Source organism: Psammomys obesus, unplaced genomic scaffold (assembly GCF_907164565.1).
Source record: "Psammomys obesus unplaced genomic scaffold, mPsaObe1.curated_primary_1811, whole genome shotgun sequence".
Classification (NCBI taxonomy): Eukaryota; Metazoa; Chordata; class Mammalia; order Rodentia; family Muridae; genus Psammomys; species Psammomys obesus.
The window spans coordinates 1,038,549-1,059,523 of NW_026587032.1; the positions used below are offsets into that span (position 1 = coordinate 1,038,549).

General features: G+C 47.8%; 3 pseudogenes; all 3 read right to left on the reverse strand.

Moving 5' to 3' along the window:
• Nucleotides 1–3,619: 3,619 nt before the first annotated feature.
• On the reverse strand, nucleotides 3,620–4,354 carry LOC129673180 (60S ribosomal protein L7-like; annotated as a pseudogene).
• An 8,405-nt stretch (nucleotides 4,355–12,759) lies between these two features.
• On the reverse strand, nucleotides 12,760–14,090 carry LOC129673173 (tubulin alpha-1B chain-like; annotated as a pseudogene).
• A 2,372-nt stretch (nucleotides 14,091–16,462) lies between these two features.
• Nucleotides 16,463–16,945, reverse strand: LOC129673130 (succinate dehydrogenase [ubiquinone] cytochrome b small subunit, mitochondrial-like; annotated as a pseudogene).
• Between the last annotated feature and the right edge of the window lie 4,030 nt (nucleotides 16,946–20,975).

Sequence of the window (20,975 nt, forward strand, 5' to 3'; positions counted from 1 at the left end):
TTCTTTTTTTAACCAACCCAGGTTCTAGGTACAAGAGTACCTAAATATGGCTACTGGACTTATAATGAAAGATGGCAGGCATCTGCTTCCAAGAAATACCTGCTCTAATATTTAAGTGTTTTTTTTTTTTTTATTGTATTGTTTACATCTTTGCCACATTTCTACACAACTTAAATTAACAGCCGTTTCTTGACTTCTAAGAGTTTTTGAGATGATCCATCAAGTTTCCACTCGTGGAAGGGGAGACAGCCTCTCTACCTTCCCAGAAGCTTCCCCACTCTGCTGGAGCGCATTAAATCTTTAGTCATGGCAGATCAATATCCAGTGTTTGTGTTATTATGTACATGTAAACCATTCTTCACAGTGAGCCACACGTTACAGTAACCACTAGGATTATATTTCTCCCTTCTACAGTTTTTTTTTTTAATGCTCTTAGAAGTTAATAATGGCTCAGTTTCTCTTTCACTTGTTCTGTATCCTGTGTACCAAGTACAGATTATTTCCCAAGCTCCGTGATGGAACTGTCAGTCTCTGAATATTTCAAACATGCCAGGCAATCTGCTTGCTTTATTTGCTCTGGGTGCGGTCATGAAAGAGGCTTCTGGTGTCTCCCCACCTGAGCCATTGCTCTCTAGTGGATTTTCACTGTAGAGCTTTTCAGTCACAGTCTTTGGGGCATTCCCCTGGGGCTTGTGTTCCACACATAGGAACGGACAGGGTCTTAATACCGTCTCCAGGGGCCTGATCCGCATGACCTAACTTTTTCTCACTAAGTCCTTCATGCAAGGCTCCATAGTCTCTCAGCAGTGGCATGGACTTAGTTTGAACTGTCACCCAATACAGCCTAGAGTCGTCTGAGAGGGAGTTTCAACTGAGGGGTTGCCTGGGTACGACTGGTATCTCTGTGGGAGATGGTCTTAGAGCCCGGCCCACTACGGGCAGCATCGTTACCTGGTTTTTGTCAGTGTAAGAAAGCTGGCCAGCGAGCGAGCCAGCCAGCAGCATTCTTCCACGCTTTTTGCTTCATCTTCCTGCCCTGATGGCCCTCAACGACGGACTGTCACCTGGACGTGTTAACTCAATAAACCCTTTCCTCCCCTAAGTTGCTTTAGGTCACTAAAGTGCTCTTAACTGCTGAGCCAACCTTTCAGCTACATTATTATTATTTTTTTTTCCAGAGTTCCTCTGTGTAGCCAAGGCTGGGCTTGAATGCACAATCCTCCTGCCTCAGCCTCCCAAGTGTTGAGATTACAGGCACATACCACGGTGCCAGGCCCACTCTGTGCCTTTGATTTGAAGAATTAAGGATATCCACATTCAGAATTATAACTGAGAAGAATATATTAGTTTTTGTGATTTTTTTTTCTCCTTATCTATGATACTTTCCTGATTTTCATCTGCGTATTTCCTCTTTTAGTGGGACTTATTTTTCTCTGCAACATGTGGCCATGTCTTCTTTTCTGCAGAGTGTCTTTAAGTATCTTCTCTAGTGTTAACTTAGCACTCGTGGATTCTTTAGTTTATGCTTGTCTTGGAAAGATTTTATTTCTTCTTTATTCTGGAGGACAACTGCTGGAATAGCAAATTAAATTGGACCTACTCTCTTCCAGGACTTGAACGATATCATTCCCGGCTCACCCGGCTATCAGAGCCTCTGCTGAAAATCTCCTGCTCTCCTGGTGAGTTTGTCTTTTATGCGCGTACCCCAAATACAACGACCTCATGTACCCCACATGCACACACCTTGGATACATACACGTATTTGATAAGGTCTTGTGAACTTGCTGTGTAAACAAGAATGACCCTGACTATCTCATCACCCTGCCTCTACCTCCCAAGTGCTAGGCTTGCAGGCACATGCCACCACGGCCAGTTTTGTGTGAGGCTGGTGACTGAACCCGAGGCTTTGCACCACGAGCCAGGCAGGCATGCTACCAACTCATTGGTACTCCTCGGCTGTTTGTCTTTGTAAGTGAGTTGGTGTTTCTCTGCCACAGTTCTCAATATTCTTTCTTTGTCCTATACTTCCGGTGTTTTAGCGTTAATATGGCTCCAAGCGGTGCTTTTATGGCCATGTCTGTGTGGGGTTCTAAGTGCCCTTCTATACCCGGATGCCCCATCTTTTATACAATTAGGGATTTTTTTTCAATCCTTTCAATGTATAGTTATTATTTGCTTCTCATTGATGTGACAGAATACCTGAAAGAAACAAGTCACTGAAGAAAAGATTTGCACAGTTTCGTGGTTTTTAGGGACTATCCGTCCATATTGACAGACGGTCAGTGTGGTGGCACGGTGGTCGTTTCAGCTTCCGTCTGTGCTGGCAGGAGCTTGTGGTGTAGCCTGCTGAGAGCTTGGTGGATCAGGGAACAGGAGGCTCGGGCCAAAAAAAGGCTGGGCTGTAATCTTCAAGACCTGCTTTCAGTGGTCCACATCTGCCAGCTAGACCTGATAACGGAAGGTCCTACAACCACCCACAACAGCGCAAATGTCTGGGGACCAAGCATCTCAATGTATGAGCATGTTGGGACACTCACATTCAGACTATAGCAATAGGGTTCCATGTCTCTAATCTGTACCCTCCTCTAGAGAGAAAAAAAAAATGTAACTTTTATCTTTTAATTGTGTCCCAGAGATCTTGCACGTCTTGTTTACAGCTTCTGCTCCTTCATTATGGTCTGAACGGCCTAGTGCAGGAGCTTTGTCTACATGCTCTGAAATTCTCTCTTCCTGGTTTAGTGTGTTTGGTGAGGATTTCTGTTAGGCATTCTTTATTTAATATTTGTTACTTTTATTTACGGGTACGTGTGAGTTGATCTGTACCGTGTGTGCAGGTGCTTGAAGAGGCCAGGGGGTGTTGAATCCCCTGTAGCTGGAATTATAGGTGGTTTTGAGCCTATCATGGGTGCTGGGACTTGAACCCAGGTCCTCTGTGAGAACAGTAAGATAGCTCTTATTCTCTGAGCTATCTCTCCAGCACCTACCCCCACTCTCCCACCCCTCCTTAAACCATGCTTTAAAAATTCTCTGACAGTATTGCATTTAGGAGAAGTTTGTTTTTATCACTAACAACGACAGAAACGCTAAGAGTGTAGGTCTAAGACTTCCATGAAATCATCCTTAATGTATGATCCATAATATAAAAGGTTGAAAAGAACACAAAATGAGCTGCTTGCTGATAAATGAAGCTATTGTTAAAATGTCAATATGGGTCTTAGATTAAAAAAAAATTAAGTTAGCTCTTTGACAGTTTTATAATGTATCTAACACATGCAGATAACTTTCAACCCTCTTACCTCTTCCATACCTATCAACAAACAGCTCCCCACCTGTCTCTCTCTCAGATTCATGTCTTTTGGTTTTGTTGGGGGATGCATTTGGGTCAGTCAATGCCATCCGTGTGCCCATTGACCTGGGACTGTTTAGCAAAGCCCAAACTCATCATATATCCCTGGCTTGCCTCAATCTAATAACAATCCTCCTGCCTCAGCCTTTCAAATGCTCATATGAAACACCAACCGCCATCTGGTTTTTAAAATTTTTTTAAACTTGCCAAGCTGTGACTGTTTATTAACTGGCCAGATTACCAAAATATCATAGACAACGCCTGGGCAACTCCTCAGTTCATCCGTCTAATAAGCCTGTTTATTTCAGCTTCCCTGTTGCCAGCATCTCCACCTTCCACAAAGTGAGCTGTCTTTTTCTTCATTCCACCTCGCAGAGAAGACAGTTTGAAGGACCGCAGGACGTTATTCGCTTCCTTGAAGCGTTTTCTAACTCACGAGATCATAGATGTCGTGAATTAGATCCTCCATGCAGATGATGCTGAATAAACCAAGAGATGGAGCAGTCAATCACCTGTCCAGGCAATTCGCTTCTTATTGATGTTGCCATAGCCGCACGTGTAGATGAGCTCATTTATGCACTTCAGGTTGGGGAACCCCCCCCCCCCCACTGCACGGCTCCACCATCCTCAGCATGTTAATTGAAGCCTTGTTGAGCTTAACAAAGGTGCCATTGAAGACCTGTCGAAGGTGAAGAAGCTGCAATACCTTGCGAACCTTTGGGCCTACACCATTGATACCTCGGGCTCTGATGACAAACGCCAGTTTTGGTTCTGCAGGCACGTAGGAGTTTCCAGCTTTCCTTACCATCCTGGCCCTCCAAATCTCCGTCCCGTACATCTATCTGCCTGTGCTCCTTGAGGTAGCGCTTGGCCTTCTCCTAGATGAGCTTCCTCCTTGCCTTTTGCAGCATCTTCAGGGAGAAGCTCTTCCATAGGCGCTTCACTTTCAACTCTACAATCCCTTCGCTTTTTCTTAAGGGTTTCTGGCACAGCAGGAACCTTCTTTTTCTTCTCTGGTACAGTCTCCGTGGTTCCAGGTGGTTAAAAAAAATAAAGTTAAAAAATTTTTGAAATGTTTTGGTGTTGGTGTTAGAGCCCAGGGTTAGTTCATGCTAGACAAACACCCCACTTCTGAGCTGTACCCTTGCCCTCTGATGCTTAAAAAAAGCTCACTTGATTCTCTCTCCAACATTCCGTCTACCTAAGTATCTTTGGAGCCCCTCTCTGGGAGACAGACTCTTGTAGGCTTCAGGTTGCCTCGTGCTTTCTCTCTGTAGTCTCACATTTCTGTGCTAAGACTTGTGCGTTTGTTGGGATGGGCAGAACTTCCACCTGGATGGGCCGGAAAGGAAAAGAATGTTATAATATTCAAAAAGTGGAAAGAGAAGGAGAATGATAGAAAGTAAAGGTGGGGAAGAGAATGGGAGGAAGAAGGAGGGGGAGGGGCAAGAGAGAGAGAAGGAGGGCAGAAAAGAGGAGGGAAAGAGTGAAAGGGGAGGGAGAGTAGAAAGCAGGGTGAGGACGAGGAGGAAGAGGAGGAGGGAGAGTCAGAGACATAAAGTTAAAAAAAAAATACCAGTCAGTAAACATAAAAAAGCCTTTAAAAATTGTGTGTGTGTGTGTGTGTGTGTGTGTGTGTGTGTGTGTGTGTATACATACTTATAGGCATGTGTGTGTCATGGCATGTGTGTAGCCATCAGACAATTGGGAGAGTCGCTTCTCTTTTTTCCCCCACGTGGGTCCCAGGGATCATGCACAGTAGTCAGTCTTGGCTGGAAGTGCCTGTACACACTGAGTCATCTTCTCTGCTCCTCAGAAAGAGTCTGAATGTTAAAAACCAAAACCAAAACCAAAACCCCCCAAAAACCAAAACCAACCAGCCAACCAACCAAACCAACCCAACCAACCCAAAGTCTCATCCCCACTGAGGTTTGGGCAAGAGTGGGCATTTGCCCCCTCTGCCAGGCTACACTCCTTCTTTGTGTCCTTGGGTTCTGTGTCCTTAGGAAAGTGAAAGCTGGGGTGGTTACCCGTCCTTTGCTCATCAGTTAGTTGGTCACTGGCGGTTTGCCTGCACGGTGTATCTGTGCATGGAGTGCATGCAGTACCCATAGAGGCCAGAAGAGGGCAATAGAGCCCCTGGAGCTGGAGTTAACAGTTTCTGAGCCATCATGAAGGTGAAAGGTATCACCAGAAGGACCCCACGTCCTCTGGGAGAGCAGCCAGCGCTCTCAGCCGCTGAGCTCTTAACTCCAGCCCCTTGGGTTAGTTTTGTTTCCTTCATGCAGGGAAGCAGAGTTCCCTTGGTGGGGTTTTCTCCAGAGATCAGTGCTTCCTATGGGTGGGCGGGCACTAAGCTCAGCCTCCTGTCAGGGGCCCAGGCCCTGTGAAGCCCACCTGCCAGGCACAGCAGCCCCGTCCTTGTGCATATGGCCTAAGTCCTTGACCCCAGGCCACGGGAGTATGTTCTCAGTGAGCCTGCTTCCGTGGCACCCTGGCTTTAGCCTGTCGTGTGCACCCTCAATCTTCCTTCACTGGGAATGTAGATGGTGAATGAATTTGCTCGTCCAGGATTAGGTGTCATCCGTACCTGATCTGCTCAGTTATCAAGTTCGGGGCCTTCTTTGCTTTCCAGTGCTCAGAATCTTCTTCCCAGGGGTCCTGTTTCCTCAGTGGCGTGCTGTTGCACAAGGTGCTAAAAACCCAAGTCTGATGGTTTGAACAGGAGAACTGTCTCATCTGAAAGCGCCTGGCTTGGACTGAGTCTCGGCAGTGTTACCAAGGTCACCCTTTGTTTCTATTTGCTCACTCGGGGGTGGTCTCTTTCATGGTCACACAATGGCTTCTGGGACCTTACCCGGCTCATGTTCTTCGCCCCCCTTCCCCCCGTTCTGAACTGTTCAGTGTTTATTTTATCATCTGAGGATCTAGACATATATGCATATAGTGTGTTTCGATCATATGACTTCCTCCTTCCCAATGATGCCTCCATTTCCCCCCCCCTTCCCTCTCAACTTCGTGTGATCTTTTCTAATCCCTCTCAAGTCACTTAGTGTTGCCTGCATGTGTTTGGATGTAGGACCGTGGGGAGCCCCTCAGGGACTGCATCTCTGAAGAAAACTCCTCCTGCCTCAGCCATCAGTTCCCGACGGCTCCTTGGTTAGGGATAGGGCTTTCTGAGTCCCTTCTCTGCCCGCGCTGGGATTCTGTACTGGCTTTCTTCTGAGCACTTAGTTCCAGCTGCTATAGGTTTGCGCGTGCAATGGCCATGTTAGTTCCAGCAAAGGCTGTTTTCTCACAGCTGTTCCTGCTAGCCCACGTTCTTGCATGTGAATGTCCTCAAAAGAGATGAAAACCCCTGCTGTTTATCTGCAGGATGTACTGGAACTTCCTAGGTAGACCAGGCTGTCCTGGGATTTGTGGCAATCTTTCTGGCTCTGCTTCTGGAGTGCTGGAACTATAGGTGTTTATTACAATGCCTGGTGCCCCCTCCCCCTCTCTTCCTATGTGTGTGTGTGTGTGTGTGTGTGTGTGTGTGTGGTGTACAATACATGGAAAACAGAAGACAGCTGCAGGTGTTATTCCCAGGAAGCTGTCCACTTTTTTTTTTTTTTTTAAGACAGGGACTCTTAGTAGCTTTGAACTCTCCAAATACTGTAGTCTGGCTGGCCACTGAGCCCTGAGCATCTACTTTCCCAGCTCTGAGGTTGTAAGTCCTCCCATTACCACACCTGACTATGCAGATTCTGGGGATCCAGCTTCTCATGCTTGCAAGGTAAGCATTTTCTGATTAAGCCATCTGGAGCAGCTCCTCCTCTCTCCTTTCAAGATAGCTGATTGTTTGAGTAAGTGTTATCTACATAGGTTTGCAAATCTAAAAGGCACATAATAGAATGTGTCCCTTTTTTCCCCTGCCTTTATCTGTTTGCAAATTGGGCTTCACGTTCTCCCATAACTTCTTTATATAACATTGCTCAAGAAAATATGAAGTATAGTTTTCTCTATCCTATCCCTATTTTCCCAAACAATAGCATATTGTATGAATTTTCTGACATTTTGCTTTTATCGCCTATTGAAATATTTTGACATAGAAAATGTACCTTCACTATGGTTTTATAGCTGTGTCATATTGCATTCTGTAGATATAACCCTATTTGTTTAACCTGTCATCTTTTGATAGATATTTAGGTTGTTTTTCAATTTGCTATTATAACCAATTCTGCGAATATGTTAGCATTCTTGTAGGATAAATTCCCAGAGGTGGAAGAGCTCAGGCAAGAGGGACGTACGTTAGTAACCTTCACAGCGATCTTCAAATTGCCCTTCCTAGGATCCGCACAGTTCATGCTCCTGTCAGCAATATTTAAAGGACTTACTTCCCCACAGCAACACAATGTGTTCTCAGCCTCTTGGTGTCTTGCCAATCTGGCGGATGAACATGGTCTGTGCATCTCTATTTAAGTGCTAAGAGACCATTCCCGGCTGCTCCTCTAGCATTCCTGTGTTTCTGAGCAATGTCTCCTTGGCCAGAATTTTGTCACGTGTCCCTTCCAAAATCATCCATCAACAGAAGGAACAAAACCACCCTAATTGGTCTGAAGTTAATCTAGTTTCACATCCTGTGGTGGGCCTGGGACTTGGGCCAGCCTTCCCACTGCATAGTGCCTGTGTGACACCGGGTTTCTAATCGTAAGGAGGACTGGGGGTCTTGGATGTGGGGTAGGTGTTTGGCCGTGTTGGAGTACTGAGTCCACTAGCCTGTTAGAGGCTGCCTCAGACCTGGGCTGTAAAGATCAGACAAGACTGCCCTGATTGATGACTTCCTATTCCCCTGTGGTTGGTGGTTCTTGGCTGCCCTGGGGTGGAATGACATCTGTGGTTACAGGGAAAGTGTGTTCCAAGATCAGATCCAAGATATGGGTTGTATAAACACTGTCATGGAGGAGAATAGGTTTTAAAACCTGGCAGTCTTGGTTCAAATTCTCATTCAACATTTGTTATCTGATTGTTTGCCAAGACTTTCTTTCTTTTCTTTTTCTCTTTTTGTCTTTCTTTCTTTCTTTCTTTCTTTCTTTCTTTCTTTCTTTCTTTCTTTCTCTCTCTCTTTCTGTGCATGTGTTTATGTATTTGAGTATGTACATATGTTCATGAGTTATATGTTGACAGTGTCTTACTCTATTGCTCTTCAATTTATTTACCTCAACACAGTTTTAATCATTCACTCATTCATCATTCATTCATTTAGTGTGTGTGTGTGTGTGTGTGTGTGTGTGTGTGTGCGCGCACGCGCACACCACAGTATGTGTATGGAGGTCAGAGGACATTTCTCACGAATGGGTTTTCTCCTTTCACCATGTTGGTCCTAGCGATCAAACCTGGGTTGTCCAGTCTTGCTGGCAGGCACCCTCACCCACTGAGCCATCCCACTGGCCCTTCACTGTAGTTTTTGAGACAGGGCCTCCCACAGACTCTGGAGTTCACTCACCTGTGGGGTAAGATTTGCTGGACATCAAGCTCCAGGGACCTTCTTGTCTCCAACTCTCTAGGGCTAAGTTCACATGCCTTGATTTTTACATGGGTGTCCTGGATCAGGTTGTCATGTTTAGCCAGAGCCAGCTCCCTGCCCCCACACTCCAAGCCTTTCCGAGCCTCTGCGCACTCAGTTGTAAAGCTGAGTCAGGGACAAAGGCTTATCTCAGGGGCCACTTCTATCGCTGAGGCTGAAAACCTGTGTTGTAGCCTGCCCACCACAGGTGTCCCATGTCACAAGGCGACTCTGCTAGTTCTTCTGCAGGTCATGAGGCTTCGGGAACGCTGGGAAGGCTTAGCAGTTCTAGTGGCCCCAGGCCAGGTATACAGTCAGTCACACAAAAGGTACTTACGGAATGAATGAGAGAGCAGCAACAGTTTAGGGCGGAAGAGGCCGCCATACATCCTCACGGTGTTCGGCATGCTCGGCCATATTGAGGCGGTGACCCCCCCCCCCCCCCCCCCCCCCCCCCCCCCCCCCCCCCCCCCCGGGGGCGCCCCCCCCCCCCCCCCCCCCGTACCACGCGTGGAATCATTCACACGTGCGTGCCTCCTGGTGACGGGCCGTGTTTATCTACGGCATCTGCACCGTATTGATTTATCAATGCCCATTTTGCAGTCGGATCAATAGCTTAATTGCATCTCCGGTTGACAGGGGGATACAATCTGTTTGCGGTAGGGAGAGCAACCTTGAGCTGAGGATCTGCCCCAGCCTTTGTTTGCTCTCCAATCTGGAGCTGCCTTTATGCCCGGAGACCGCATCTTGCTGCTGCAGCACAGGGAAGTTAGGACCAAGCAAGGCCTTGACCGCCACGTTGGGTGTGTGTGGAGGGGCCTGAGGGGCAGAAAGAAAACCGGTGCAGGATGCCTGCGTCTGGGGCATTTATTCTTGAGTCTCTGGTTATGTTTCTTGTCCACTGAACATACCTGTCTGAGTCCATCCTACACTATGGGGTCTGCCCCATGCGGTAGAATGACGGCAAATAAATGCCACGGGGCTTTGGGGATGCTTTGAGAGAAGACGGCCGTGCTCTGCCAGTAGGTGGCGCTGCGTCAAAGTCCGAGGGTCTAGTCTAGAAAGAAAAAGCTTTTCCCGGGAGCTTCCAAGTCCTCAAATAAAATGGGAAACGATGATTAAGCATTCCCGACTTTTAAAATCTTCAAACAGTACCGGAAGGACTTACTTTGTAGACACAAAGGAATTTCAGCCAATGAATAGAATATCTGTTTATTAAGTACCTACTAAGTGCCCGGTACGGCATTAGCATATTCTGCGGGAGTGTTCGCTACGGCACACCCCTCCCCCACGTCTAATCCATCTCCATTGCTTACCTTTTAGAGGGCTACGTTGATGAATTGTCCTATTAAAGAAGGATAACGATACTTAAAGTCTTTAATGGGAGAGGAACCACAAAGGAGTTTTTAAGACTAATTTAGACTTGTGTGGAACATTCAACACATTTATGCTAATTTTTTTTCTTTCTTTCTTTTTTTTTTTTTTTAAAGAAGCTGAACAGCTTAGAAGGGGAGAAAACCAGCCTGTTTTTCATCTTGTTGCCAAAGCTGGGTGATCTAGGCCTCATCAATGCTAACAAACGCACCCCCTAGTAGCAGTTTGCGTTTGTTAGGCTGAAGAATGCATCTCTGGAAAACATTATTAGTGCTTATATTATCTTACAGATTATACTCATGCTCAACCCAGGGTCCCAGGAAAAATATAACGGCAGATTGAAGCCGATGGGCTATTTTTATGGGAGAGACTTCATTATTTTGCAAAGTTGAAAGAAATCTTTGAAGATCTAGGGATGTGTGTGTGTGCGCGCGCGCACACACACACACACACACACACACACACACACACACTCATACACTCATGAGCGCCCAGGTTGGATGACAAACGTAGCTACAGCCTCCTGGGTCCCGACACTTCCCTTGCCAGCCAGGGGAGCTAATGGAGACTGGGGCGGCAGCGCTGCTATTCTCCCCACACCGGGCAGAGGGAGAAGCAGCCAGGCCCCGCCTCAGCTCCCAGCCTGAGCTCCCCACTGTTGCTTGGCCGTCACCTTCTCTCCCAGGCCGTTGGCTCTGTGGGTTAGGGTTGCAGGGGTTCCCCTTCCTGCTGTCCCCTCACTGCCAGTGCAGTGCTTGGCACTCTGAGGGCATTGGTGCCCCTGGTTGACGAGAGGCTATCAACCTGTGGGACCAGTATCCAAAGAGACAGGGTTAGATTTATGTTACCCAGACCCTGGGCAAGCAAGCACTACTCTGCCATGTGGGCCGCCTTGGGAGCGGGTATGGGGAAGTCCTAGATTTCGGGTGTACTTGAGGGCATCACTGTGATTTTGGAGGGCTTAGAAGACAGGGGAGGGGGACAGAGTCCTGGGCCACAGGCACTAGGATGGCTCCTGAAGGAGGCAGGCGGGATCAAAGGGAGGAGAGGATAACATCAGGAGAGGAAGGCCACAAGTTAAGGCCAGAAAGCAGGAGTGAGGTTTGTAGTCAGGAAGAGAGGCAGGTAAAGTAGTTGGGAGACCCTGGCTTGATACATACCCACTCTCTCAGGCCTCAAGGCCCTGATTCTTCTTCTTCTACTTGGATCAAAGATGTGGTTCTGTGTGTGTGTGTGTGTGTGGGGGTGTTTTCCCCTTGAAGGGGCTTCTTCTCCCTTCTCAGAGGCTATTCCCCTGCTGCCGAGCGAGAAAGCACAGTATTGGTTGTGACATCTGTGGGACTGAGGGGCAGGGGTTCTGTGATGCATGCTCACCTGTGTGCTCACCCTGCACGCTGTGAAGCGGCTGTGCGTGACTCCGATGATGACCTTGCACGCTCAACAGGGCAGATGCCCCCCTGTCATCATGTCCAGTAGAAGAAATGGTGGTCAGAGTCAGGTGGGCCATGTAGTTCAGAATAACGGCTGAGAGGTGGGAAAAGGGTGCCCTTTTAAGGCGTGACCCAGTCTGTATGATTCATGGGGTACAAGAAGGGGAGCCTGTTCTGCTCTCCGGGCTGGATCTCAGCGTGCCTGAGGGACCAGAACCAAGCTCTGCACTTTCTCTGTCCTTCCTCCCTGACTTCCTCTTCCTGTCTTCCTGTTGGAGGACATGAGGTAGGGAGTGGGCTTTGGGAGTTTATAACCCCACCCATTTCTACTTCATTTCCTCTGCTTTCTATGTGAGGTTGAAGATGTGATCTCTCAGTTTCCTGAGGGGGTTGCCTAGTGCCAGGCTTTCCCTGCCATTATGGGTTCCCCCTCTGGAACCGTAAGCCCAAATAAACTCTTCCATAAGCCCAAACAAACTTCCATAAGTCACATTTGGTTTTGGTGTCTTATCGAAGAAATGAGAAGTAACTCATAGATATCCTGAGCAAACATAACAGGGAAGGAACTGGTTTCTTTTAGCTTACAGTTCTGGAATACGGTCTGTATGACAAAGGCCGAGTTGATCTAGAGGATTCCCCAATTGAAGCTCTCTCACGGGGATCCTGCTCCTCCTTATCCCCCTCCCCCATCAGTCCTCACCTCATCATTCATAAGGGAAAGTCAAGGCAGGAGCTTAAGTAATTCGTTACATCCCATCCTCAGCACGGAGAAAGGAATGCCTCTATATCACCTGCTTTTTGCAACTAGCTTTACCTGTGTAGTTTTGTATTCCCTGTCTAGGGAACAGTGCCACCCACAACGGGCTAGGTCTTTTTTTTTTTTTTTTTTTTTTTCTTAAAGCTTTTACTTTGAGGCATCATGAAAAAAAAAAACTTTACATGGACACATGGAGAAGACATGATCATAGAATGAAAAAAAAATTAGTAGCATCAATGCCTGTGAGCTTAATGTTGAAGTTGAAGTCTTGGGGAGTTTGACACGATACAGGGGCTGAGAGAATGGATTAGTATTTCTCTCCTCCTTCCTCACCCTCTCCTTCAACACAATCCATACCAACCTCTTCATAGTCCTTCTCTAGGGCAGCCATGTCTTCACGGGCCTCAGAGAACTCCCCTTCCTCCATGCCCTCACCCATATATCGATGCTCTAAGGCACGAGTGGCATACATCAGATCAGCAATGGCCGTGGTGTTGCTCACCATGCACACAGCTCTCTGGACCGTGGCCAGGTTTCCACCAGGTACCATAGTGGGAAGCTGGTAATTAAGGCCAATCTTGACACCAGTTGGGCACCAGTCCAAAAACTGGATACTACGTTTGGTCTTGATGGTGGCAATAGCAGCCATCATCCATCGACATCTTTGGGAACCACATTGCCATGGTACAGGAGGCAGCAAGCCATGAGTTTACCATGGTGAGGGCTATATTTCACCATCTGGTTGGCTGGCTCAAAGCAGGCATTGGTGATCTCTGCTATAGACAGGTACTCATGGTAGGCTTTCTCAGCAGAGATAACAGGGGTGTATATGGCCAGAGGGAAGAGGACATGAGGTTAGGGTACTAGGTTGGTTTGGAATTCTGTCTGATCACAATTCAAGGCCTGATCAAATCTGAGGGAAGCTGTGATGGAAGATACAATCTGGCTAATAAGGCTGTTAAGGTTAGTGGAGGTCGGGTGCTTGGTGTCGAGGTTTCTAGGACAGATGTCATAGATGGCCTTATTGTCTACCGTGAAGGCAATTGGAGTGCTCCAGGGTGATGTGGGTTGTGAGGATAGAATTGTCGGGCTCAACCGCTGTGGTGGAAACCTGGGGGGGGGGCAGGGTAAATGAAGAATTCCAGCTTGGAGTTCTCTCCATAATCAACAGATAGCTGCTCCATCAGCAGGGAAGTGAAGCCAGAGCCAATTCCCCAGCCAAAGCTGTGGAAAACCAAGAGGCCCTAGAGACCTGTGCCCGGGTCAGTCAGTTCGTGAATTCTGTCTAAGACAAGGTCAACCATCTCCTTGCCAATGGTGTAGTGGCCACGAACATAGTTATTGGCGGCATCTTCTTTGTCTGTGATGAGCTGCTCAGTGGAAGACCTGGTGGTAGGTACCAGTGCGAAACTCATCAATGACTGTGGGCTCTAGGTCTAGTAACACTGCCCAGGGCACATGCTTGCCAGCGCCTGTCCCACTGAAGAAGGTGTTAAAGGTGTCATCTCCCGACCCTAACCCTTCCAAAGGTCTTGTCACTTGGCATCTGCCATGTTCCAGGCAGTAGAGCTCCCAGCAGGCATTGCTGATCTGGACACCAGCCTGGCCAATGTGGATGGAGATGCACTCACTCATGGTAGCTACTGGTTAGAAGGCCAGGGTGACAGAAGCAGATGCTGGGTCCCCGTTACTGTTCCTGACAGCTAAGAGTTGAGGTAGGTAACTCGATGAGCTGGGCTAGCTCTTCCTTCATTAATTAACAGTCAAGACAATCCCCAGAAAACATGCACACAGGTTAATCTGAGAATTTCCCAACTGAAGCTCTCTCCTCCCATGATCCTGCTCTTTCGCATTCCAACCAGGGCTCATTATTCACCACACATGCCAGCCTCTTGAGTCTCGGTCTCTCCTATAGATATTTCAGTATCTTGGCATGGTATCTTCCTTCCTTCCTTCCTTCCTTCCTTCTTTCCTTCCTTCCTTCCTTCCTTCCTTCCTTCCTTCCTTCCTTCTTTCCTTCCTTCCTTCCTTCTTTCCTTCCTTCTTTCGTTCCTTCCTTCCTCTCTGCAGCTTCAGGGCTTTGCCTTGGGGTTTGGGTCACAGATAAGGTTGTACAAAGACATGGTAGAGGTTGAGCATAACATGTCAGCATGAAGCAGAGTCAGCCTGACCTTCCTCTTGGTTGGATTGGGAAACTGAGGAGAAAGCACATCTCTGGTTGTGAATATCAGAATGATTCCAGAGGGTACCTGCCATCGTGTATCCATGTTCCCCTCCTGCACTCCTCCTGACATGCTCTCTGCTGGAGAGGATGCCTTGTGAGGGAAGGCTTGGTGGCTCCCTTTTCACAAACTTCCTATCAAGTTCAGCCAGTGGGCACACAGCCCAGAATCGGGAGGGTGAGAGGGAAGGGGTGTGGCATTTGTCAGATGGGTCCCTTTGCTGAAGGCTTCATTTCCTGTCAGGTGACTCCTTGATATTCCTCCTCTGTCAGCCTTGTAGGGACGTGTTAGTGCTCCCTCCTCAGACATTGCATGCCTCTTGTTTTATTTTTTAAGTAGTAGGTTTCTATAGAGCTTTTTTCTTTATATTTTCTTTAATTTTTAACTGTGTGTGTATGTGTGTCTGTGTGTGGGTATGTGCATGTGGGGGTGGGTACCTGTGGAGGCCAGAAGAGGGCGTCAGATCCTCTGGAGCTGGCATTATGGGCAGTTGTGAGCAATGCAATATGGGTGCCAGGAACCAAACTCATGGGTTCTAGTTGAAACCCAGTCCTCTGTAAGAGCAGTGTAGGCTCCTGACCACGAAGCCACCTCTCCAGCCCCTTCTTCCTTCCCGTTTCCCAGTAGCTGCACCTCAGAGCAACCTTTTTGATGTTAAAATCAGTTCCTCCTGTGACTCCTTCACACTCTTTACATTTTAACTGGAAAGCTGCTTCTCTGTTCTCAACTGGACTATCTGCTTCATGGGAACCGGTCTGTTGTTTGATTTCTGGGAGCCTACCTCTGGGTCTGGAACTTACACACACGGTGCTTGGTACAGGTGTGTTAACGAAAGGAACACATCCACGCAGGCGCATACAAGTGTCCACCCACACACACAGACAGGCTCATAGCCGAGGCCTTTGCGGTCTTCACCAGCTCGAGCCAGTGGGACCTCGACCTTCTTTTCGTTATCTAATAGTTTATTCAAAACTTTTGCATTTTTCAGAGGACACTTTCTCATCAGCAATTCCCACAGTGGGGGAAAAAAATATTTTATTACATAGCCTTATGCTCGTGGACAGCTCATTTGTGCACAAGTGAAACGCATTTGAAGAGTAAGTCTGTTTGAAACCTGTCACATTTTAACCCGTCCACAAAGGGGAACTCTCGACCTTGAACTTCTGCAGCTCCAGCTTTCCTCGATTTTCTTCCTGAGACTTAAACATCTGGAATTTGAGATATAAGCACCTGCTGATTTGAAGTTCCCTAGACACAGAGCCACCAACAGCTAGTGCCAGCTGAACAGGGAGGAAGGGTCCGAATGGAACACTTTCCAATTTCATGAGAAGTCTGACTCAGGCACGGACAGTCCTCCCTCCCAGTCCAAACAGAGGAGTCTACTCTCATTCTGAGAGGAATAAGTTCAATTTTCCTCAAGAAATGGTAGTTAAGCCAGGTGGCAGTGCACTCCTTTAATCCCAGCACTCTGGAGGCGGAGGCAGGTAGATCTCTGTGAGTTTGAGACCAGCCTGGTTTACAGAGTAAGTAACAGAGTAGCCAAGGCTACACAGAGAAATCTTGAAAAGTCATAAATGAAAAAAAAAAAAAAAAGTAGTTGAAGGCAGCGTGAGCTTATTCATGTTGCACCATGATATGGAATTCAGACTCACCTTCAGTTGAACTTAACTCCCCAGTAAATAACCATGTAGTTAGAGGAAATTCTGCCCACCCATGGATGTATTGTTCATTCCCTCCTCATTGTGAGTCGAATGGCATTGACAGAGTAGAGGCTAAGAGGCATACAATCTATGGCTGCACCAAAGAGGTCAGAGCTTCCACAGCATGGCGACCGCCTACATTGGGGTAGTTGAAATACCAAAGCCCAGCAAAGGTCAAAGTGAGACTGCCAAGAGGCCTGCCTTGGCAGCCTTCTGCGGTGTGTCTCCATGACTGTAGACAGCAACTACTTGTCCAGGACCATGGTGACTGCGCAGGCTGAGGGCTGCAGCCAGGGAATAGTCCATCGTAGAGCAGGCATTCAAGCACCCAGCTGGAAGCAGGCCCAAGAACAGAACCCCGACAACCCTTTCACCATTCCAGTGAAGAGATACAAGGCTGCAACCAGAATGGCGTCTTGGTGATAGGTGAATGTAAGTGTGCCTCGTCACCCTCGGGTAGCCTGGTCCTGGAGAAATGCTGAGACATAAATTTGACCACTGGGTTTCAGAATAGCAGAACTTGGCCTCTATGGCCACTGCAAAGGGCTCCCAGCTTTAAGAGAACTGCCATGTCCCTTTTGAGGGCTCAAGGTCACCCAGTCATCTTCTTTTTTGAAAATAATATTTTAACTTATTTTGCAAGAAGTTCATATATAAGTATAACATATGTCAATTGTATCCCCCATCAACTCCCCCCTTCCCCTCCTGCATAAAACCTCCTGAGTTCAGGTTTCTATTACACAGGGGTATGTGGAAGCCAATAGTCTATGAAAATTCAATAGCCCTTGAAAACGGCGCCAGCCTTGTTCTCTGTACCTAAAATAACAGGTACCGAGGAATCATCTCTCACTCACCTCTGCTACTGAGAATGTGGAACCAAAGGGGCTTAATTAGGTGTCCATTTTTTTTTTCCTAGAAAAAAAAATAATGCATTTATCTCAATCCATGGCAGAGGCAGAAGGTGGCTGGAGATTGTATTTTAATAATCCCCTACAAACAGAAGCCTCCTTGGTGCTCTCGGCTGGGGACAAATAAACAGAAACACAGACATTCACATCCCAGTGGGAAGGTGCAGAGACACACCAGCCATCACGCCACTGGAGGCTGTCAGGCGGCTACCTCAGGCCCTAGTGACTGTGGTATTATCAGAAGGTACAGAAGGGTGCTGGTGTCGTGACCGGGTTCCCCTCCCATCTGATTGGAAGTCCCGACTGCCTCCCTATAGCCCCCCATCCATGAGAAGCCTTGAGCTGAAGCTCTGTGGGTGCCCAGGGAGCCTTGCGAAGATCAGCCCCCGCTCTTAGCTCTCCAGATGGCTGGGTATGGCTGTGTGGACCGAGCAGGGCTGTGTCTGTCTGTCTGTCTACCTATGAATCTCTGAGCATACATGTACCCAAGTATATCTATGCATATATGCACGTTTGTATTTTTGCCTATATGTGTATATCCTTGTACCTCTGTATCTCTACATTATATATGTGTGTAATGTATACAGGTGTATATCTGTGTGTAGATGTCTGAGTATGTGCTTGTGTGTATCCGTATGTATCTGTGTGTCTTTCTGCATTTGTTTCTATGTATCTCTTTGTATCTATCTTTGTGTCTCAGTAGGTGTGTTTGTGCCTACATATGTGTATGGTACAAATGTGTGTCTGTGCTTCAGTGCTGGTGTGTTTCTATGTGTATCTGTGTCTATGTCTCTGTGTGCATGTGTCTGTGTGTCTATGTCTGTGTCTATATCTGCATGTCTGCCTCTGTGTGTGTGTCTATCTGCATATCTGTCTCTGCATTCTGTGCCTATGTGTGTGTGTCTCTAGTCTCTATGTGTGTTTCTGTGTACATCTGTATGTCTGTATCTTTTTCTCCGCCTATCTGTATATATGTCTCCAAGTATGTCTGTGAATCTCTCTCTCTCTCTCTCTCTCTCTCTCTCTCTCTCTCTGTGTGTGTGTGTGTGTGTGAAAGACGGGCCATACTTCTTCTGCTTAGTCATACATAGTTTTCCTCTTTTGCAGAATCCCCAGTTTCAGAGGCTCAGGATCCAGGCATCTAGTTCTGGCAAGTGACAAACTAGCAGAACGGAAGACAGTCCGCCTGAGGGGGATTAATTAACTCCCTTTTTAGGACAAAGAACATTCTCTCTAAGATCCAAAACTCCTCCGCAGTCCCTGTGTGGCTTCGGGTAGGAGGCGAGGCACTGTGCTAAGTCCAAGCCTAGGGGTGATCTGGAACTGGAGGGTCCCTTGAGCCCCCAAATTTGAGCCATCGGTTTCTTTGACCCCAGCTGGTAATGTGCTTAGTCTATGCTTGTGACCTCTGGAGGGCTGGTGGGGACAGGACGACTGCTAGGCATGGTGAGGCCTCCCAGGGAGAAGGCCACCTTACTAAGGACAAGCTTTAGCCTTTGTGTGCTGGATGTGCGTCTCACGAGTCTCAGATGTGCACAAGGATGCCCTTGGCATAGGAGCCTCAGCCTCTGCTTCGGCATATGCGCGTTCACCCACACGCGCCCAAGCAGCAAGCTGAGTTCACCCTGCTGCAGCAGCCAGCGACACCCTGCTGTTAGGAAAAGGACCAAAGGGTGCTAATAGAGCAAATATTAAGTGGCAGCTAAACATTGCACTGAATAATTCACCTTTCTTCTTGTGAGCAACTTCGCACCGAATGAAATAGAAAGCGGTTTTCATGCCCACAACGGTGGTGTTAGCAGGGAAGCAGGCATTGCTGTTTGCTTTCCTGAAGTGTCGGAAAATGTGAGAACCCAAGTCTTCACTTATTAAATTCAGTCCCGTGAGAAAACAGTGTCAAGATTTTTCTCTCTCACCTAGATTCTTATGGAATTAGGTGGCTGGGGGCTGGGAACCATGGAAGGGGACTGTGGATGAGGGTAGTGGATTCTCCGGAACCCTTGGGATTGGGGACGCTTCGCCTGCAGAGAGTAAGGGGTGGGACTCCACTCTGATAGGCTAAGTCGTAGCTCCGCCTACTTCCTGACCTGTGCCTATCTACCCTTGGTGGTCAAGGGACGGTGCAGTGTTTTGAGATGGATCTCTTGAAGCAGGGAGGGTGTGCTGCGCTCTATGGGAGACAGGAGTGTCAGAGGCATAGGAGAGGTCACCTCGGAAGGACGGTTTGGAGTAGGCAGCCTCTAGGGGCGGGAAGAGGGACCGTCCGCTGCAGGGAGGATGCAGCTGCTTCCTAAGCACTGAAGGGAATATATTTGTATTGTTTCAAGCAACTGCATTTGCTGTCCTTTGGCATGGCAACATTAGGAGGCTGTCGTCTGGGTTCCAGGATCTCTCTCCCTGCAGCTATATTGCTCCAAACGGCACCATCAGACTGGTATTTCCCACGTGTGGGGAGAAGGCTGTTCTTCATTACAGTTACAACTTGCCGTTTGTGTAGAAATGAGTGTGTCATGCTCCGTGTAGGAGCTCTGCCTGTATTACCCTATGTCCTCCTAAGGCCTCTGTCAGGCGCTAGCCACACTGTGATAGCTAGCTGCTACCGTGTAACAAACAGGGTCAAGCAGTTCAAATTGCAGAGCATCATAAGGCGAGCATCCACAGGGGTGCAAATACCGAATGCAGAGGTCACTGCAGACTGTCTCAGGACCCGGCTACCTTCCTGTCATTGTTAATCTTGATTGCTGTCCTGAGGGGGTGTAGGATTGCTAAGGAGACACGGCTCTGGGCATGCCTGAGGGCTTTTCCAGAGAGCTTTCCCTAAGGAGGGGAGACCTACCATGATTATGTGTACAAGCCATTCTATGGGCTGGGGTCCTGGACTGAATCGAAAGGAGACGATGTGCTGAGCCGCGACGCTCATCCATCTCTGTTTCCTGAATGATAACAGCGTGAGCAGCTGTTATCACATTCTAGCCACCATGCCTGCCCCTGCCACTGTGGACTGTATTTCTTTGAGCCACCAGCAAAAATACCCTCTTCCTTTATTGAGTTGGTATTTTTTTAATTAAATTTTATTTTTTATATCAATTACAGTTTATTCACTTTGTATCCCAGCTGTAGCCCCCTTGATTTGGTTTTTTTGCAGGTTTGTTGTTACAGTCACAAGAAATACATTGCCCTTCTGGACAGTAGGGGACCAGAGAGGTTGAGCTAGTTAAGCCCAGCAAGAGCCTACATCCAGCTCTGGGGGCTCACATCCGCAATCATTTTTCTCTCTTGTTAGATGACGTCTGAGTGCCATGCTAGCCACCCTTGGAGGCCCCATAGATGCGTTCACAACACTGTGTACCTCTTTGTCCTGGCATGGACATAGCATCACTGTGCTTGGTTTAGTGTCCGTCTTTCTAAGCTGGCCCGGTGAGACAAGATAAAACAGTGTGAGAAAGAAGGGATGATTGACGTGTTGCTGAAGAGAGAGAGAGAGCTGCCCATATGACACAGGGTGTTCGGGTGAGGAGTTGTGGGGCAGAGAGGACTGTGTGGACAGATGTCTGCATCCTGCATTATGTTAACTATGGCTTCCCCAGGGCTGTAGAAACTCACCAGCTTGGCTGCTATCCTGACAGTCCTTCAGTTCTTGGATGCCTTTTCTTTGGTTACGTGGTACAGTGCGAAAAACAAGTGTCCAAGGCC